General features: G+C 49.6%; 1 protein-coding gene across 5 annotated transcripts in view; it reads left to right on the top strand.

Moving 5' to 3' along the window:
- Positions 1-5,000, top strand: part of LOC147024342 (sodium/glucose cotransporter 4-like) — a 90,641-nt gene that overhangs the window by 9,109 nt on the left and 76,532 nt on the right. The window lies entirely within an intron of this gene.

Raw genomic sequence — 5,000 nt, 5'->3', positions numbered from 1 at the left:
CGATATAATCTCCATTCTCACCAGTCAATGAGCGCCTTCAGTCAACGAGCATCAAGTGAACAGCCGATGTAAATGGCAATGCCCCGGGGACAATCACCCCGTGCCGCGGAGACCTCCCCTTATACGCGAGACCCACAACATGTGATCCCGCGTCATGTCCCTCAATTCACCTCAATTCACCACATTCTCCCCACCTTTAAAATGCAACTAGGGGCCCATCTTACACACCATGATTGCTTTAGCACTATAGGAGTATACATTTCAAGCAACGCGGACTAATAGGTCTACAGAAGCATACATGCCAAGCAGTGATTATTTTGAGTTGTAGGAGCATGGAAATGAGCATCGATATATGATATAATGAGCATATAGGAGCATGAGCAGCGAGAATGCCGATAATCCCCTTTACAGATCGAGTCGTCGAGGGGGCCTTATTCGTCGACCTCTCCGGGAGTAAATGGCAGTTTCACTTGAGGGAGACTCCCGATCCTCTTGGTGAGCCTCGACTTGTGCCGGGGATGACTCCTCGATCGCTCTCGGGTAGAACGCGGCAGCCCCGTCGCCCGGTGGAGTTCCTGGGGGGGGAACACCTGGGGAGGGGATGTCAGAAGGAGGAGTGCCAGAAGGTGGTGTACCTGCGGGAGGAGTACCTGAGGGAGCCAGATGGCGAACCGACACAGTGGTCTCCCTGCCATCCGGGAGCCTGACATGAGCATACTCCGGATTAGTGTCAATGAGTTCGCCCCCCTCCACCAGGGGTTCATACTTGCTTTGTCGTACCGGGCGTTTCATGAACACTGTTCCGGGATGGGTTAGCCAGTTGGGCACCGTTTGACCGTCAACATAACGTCGCTGGTGAGTAAACATTCGTTCGTGAGGAGTTGCATTGGTGGACGTGCAGAGCAAAGAGCGTATGGAATTCAGAGCGTCGGGAAGAGTAACCTCCCACCGCTCGGGGCCCAGTCCTCTCGATTTCAGCGCCAGAGTTACGGCTTTCCAAATAACTCCATTATATCGTTCCACCTGCCCATTACCCTGTGGGTTGTAACCCTTCGTTCGACTAGTTGCTATGCCGTGCTCTAATAGGAATTGTTTTAGCCCGGCCGACATGAAACACGGCCCTCTGTCTGAATGTATGTACGAAGGTTTCCCAAACATAGCGAAGAGGTCAGAGAGACATCTCACGACAGTGTCCGAGGTCATATCCGAGCACGGAAATGCGAAAGGGAACCTTGAATATTCATCAACAACGGTGAATATGTATCTGTTGTCTGTCTCGGTCGGCAGGGGCCCTTTGAAGTCGATGTTTAGTCTCTCGAAGGGGGAAGTGGCCTTGATCAGTCTGCCAGAAGCCGCGCCATAGAATCTGGGTTTTAGTTCAGCACAAACAGGGCATGAAGCATTCATTTGTTTAATATCTTCAACAGAATAGGGAAGATTTTGTCTGCGCACGAAATGTGCCATTCTGGTTACCCCTGGGTGGCAGAGAGACACGTGTAGGTCTTGCAAAGCCCGACTGATTGTTGCCGAACTGTAGACCCGAGAGAAGGTATCTGCAGCAGGGTTTTCCTTCCCGGGCCGGTAGACTATGTCGTAACTGTAGCAAGCTAGGTCTATCCGCCATCTCATAATTTTTTCATTCTTAATTTTCCCGTTATTTTTCCCATCAAACATGAATGCCACGGATCGTTGGTCCGTAACGAGCGTGAAGTGGTTTCCCAGTAAATAATGTCTCCATTTCCGCAGCGCTTCGACGATGGCGTACGCTTCCTTCTCTATCGCTGAGTGTCTCTGCTCGCTTCTAGAGAGAGTTCTCGAGAAGAACGCGACGGGTCGCCCAGACTGATTAAGTGTAGCAGCTATGGCGTGATCTGAAGCGTCGGTTTCCACCACAAAGGGCACCGAGCTATCGATCGATAAAACCACGGACTTACTGATATCATCCTTGAGGTTGTGGAAAGCTCTTACAACAGCGGCATCTGGTGGAAAGTTTTTGCAATGCACTAGGGGATGTATTTTCTCGGAGTATTGGGAAATCCATCTTGCATAGTAAGTGAACATGCCGATCACCCGGCGCATTGCCTGCAGGTCCTGAGGTGGGGGTAGCTCACGAAGTGGGCGCAATCGTTCAGGATCAGGCTTAATTGTGCCGTCGGCTATTGTGTAGCCGAGAAGGTCAATTGACCTTGCCGAGAATACGCATTTCTCGTAGTTGAGAGTCAGATTATATTTTCTAGCAATGCTCAAGAATCTGTCCAGATTCCTATCATGTTCCCCCTGATCCCTACCGCACACTGTGACATTGTCCACGTAAACAAAAGTGTCTTTGAGGTTTTCATCTGAGATGATGTCGTCCATAACCCGTTGGAAGCAAGCTACCCCATTCGTGACACCGAAAGGTATTCTGTGAATTGGTAGAGGCGCCTCCCTGCCTGGAATGCGGTGTAAGGTTTGTCTTCCTCTCGGATGGGAATTTGGTGATAGGCGCTTCGCAAGTCGATGGTGCTGAATACCTTATAATTGGCCACGCGTTCGACCATCTCGTCTATGCGCGGCAGGGGGTAGGCATCGAGTTGGGTAAAGCGATTGACCGTTCGGGAATAATCGACAACCATTCGTTTCTTATGGTTCTGACTGCTGGTTACTAACACCTGTGCGCGCCATGGCGAATCGCTCGGTTCTATAATTCCTTCTTCCAGTAATCGCTTGATTTCTGAGGTGATGAAATTCATGTCAGCAGTGGTATATCGCCACGATTTAATCGCTATCGGTTTGCAGACCGGCGACAGGTTAGCGAACAGCTGGGGGGACGTCACCTCCGCGGTGGTCAACGCATTTAAAATTAGACGAGGCTTGCTTCCTCCAAAGGGTATTTCGACGCTCGTGTGCTGCTTGAGGACATTATGACCCAGAATTACGTCTGCGCACAAATCACGAAGCACCAGTACCCTTACATCCCGATGCGTGTACCCTTTTACGTCCAATTCAACATTGCAGTACCCTCGTACGCGGGATTGTAGTGAGGTGGCGGCCATGCATACCGTATTGTCTGTCGGGTGGATTATCCATTTCCTGCCCTTTACTAGCGAGCTGTTGACGAAACTTTCAGAGCTACCGGTATCAATCAGTGCCTCAGCCATATGCCCGTTAATTCGTACGTTGATGATAGCCTTGGATAGATTCCCCGGGGAGGCTGCAGTTAATTTATTTTGCGAGTAGAGAGCCGCAGAAGTGGGTTTATTTCTCCTTAGAGTAGATTTACATACCCTGGCATAATGCCCTTTCTTGTCGCAATTCATGCATGTGGCATCTCTGGCGGGACATTTTTGACGAGGGTGCCTTTTGTACCCACAAAAGAAGCATTTACCAACCGGAGCAGTTGCTGAGGAGTTTGACGTGGCCTGGGTATCCGGCTCCTCGGGTGTTTCTCCATCCCCTATGTCTGGCTGTGTCTGTGCCAGTGGGGTTCCTTGGGTTCCCATCGTAGCAGCGTTCATTAGCAGCATCGGTGTCCCAAATGACTCAGATTGCTGCTGAGCCGTATCCATCGCTCGTGCCTGATCGACGACCTTGTCAAGAGTGGGTTGCGCTTTCTCTCGTAAGCGTTGCCGTATGTGGGCTGATCTGAGTCCTTGGATGAATGCCTCCCGGGTCGCTTCCTTTCGGTGTTCCTCGGCGCTTACGGCCCGGAAGCTGCCGTCTTTTCCCAGCTGATTCAGAGCTTGCAGGAACTGATCGATTGTCTCCCCGGCTGCTTGCTTGCGTGTGTTGAGAAGATGTCGTATGTATACCTCGTTCTTGGGCTTCACGTAGAGCGCTTGCAGCACGTCGATCGCTGCTTCATAAGTGTCGCACTCCGAGAAGAGCCTGTACATGCTGGGCGAGACATGATTCACGAGAGCGGCAAATTTGTCAGCTCCCTCCTCGATGATGGTCAGATCGTGTGAGAAGGAACAGAACCAATGCGACCATTTCATTTCTGCGTCAGTCGCGTTTGGGTCTGCGTTGAACCTCTCTGGTTTGTAGATCTTGTCCATCGTGAGAGAGCCGAGAAAACCAAATGGAATAAATTGTAATGAGAGTGAGAGAAGAACCTTCAGAGTTTAGGCTTTATTCCATTTGATTGGAGCCGCTTCTGTGGGCACACCGGGGAATACAGGTTCAGCTAGGAGTACATAAGCAGTAACGTATACATGTGCAATTAATCATCGCAGAATAAATCCGCGTAAGCACGGAGTTCGATATAATCTCCATTCTCACCAGTCAATGAGCGCCTTCAGTCAACGAGCATCAAGTGAACAGCCGATGGAAATGGCAATGCCCCGGGGACAATCACCTCGTGCCGCGGAGACCTCCCCTTATACGCGAGACGCACAACATGTGATCCCGCGTCATGTCCCTCAATTCACCTCAATTCACCACAACCGCTTCATCTCGTGAAGGCAAGCACTCAGCATTCCTGTTTTTTTTGCAGGGGAACCTCTGATTGATCGACATGGAAAAGAATTAACTCACATTTGAACAAAAGAAAAACATCTCAGAGTAGTTTACACATTATTCTGATTCACCCTTTGTAATACATCGTATTTTTCGGCCTAGAAGTCGATGTGGAATTGGCTAATTTTCCAATCCCTCCAACTCCATGGTGACGGTGCAAATGGCGAGTCATCACTCTGGTTCTTCGCAGCCCGCTCCAGCCAATCGGAGCCCGAGATAGTGAGGACGAAGAACCAACCAATGGGTGATCAGATTACCATTTACGTCATGACTGATGAACCAATCAATGCGATTTGCACATTCTTTTTACTTCCTTCTTTCTCTTGCCGCGATTTATCTTGAGAAGTGCAGCACGAAAAGCTTCGGTATGTCGTTACTTGTGTTTTTTGTATATAATATGTAATATTTTTATTTCCTTTATTAATAGACAAGTCGAGTATAAGTTGTTGTCGAATAGAAACAAGCCGATTTCACTATGGAGGCTTCAATTCACTCAATCAAGG

Source organism: Eptatretus burgeri, chromosome 6 (assembly GCF_056783735.1).
Source record: "Eptatretus burgeri isolate ZD-2024b chromosome 6, Ebu_testis_v1, whole genome shotgun sequence".
Taxonomy (NCBI): domain Eukaryota; kingdom Metazoa; phylum Chordata; class Myxini; order Myxiniformes; family Myxinidae; genus Eptatretus; species Eptatretus burgeri.
Note: the sequence above shows the minus strand (reverse complement) of the source record. Positions and strands in the feature narration are given on the sequence as shown.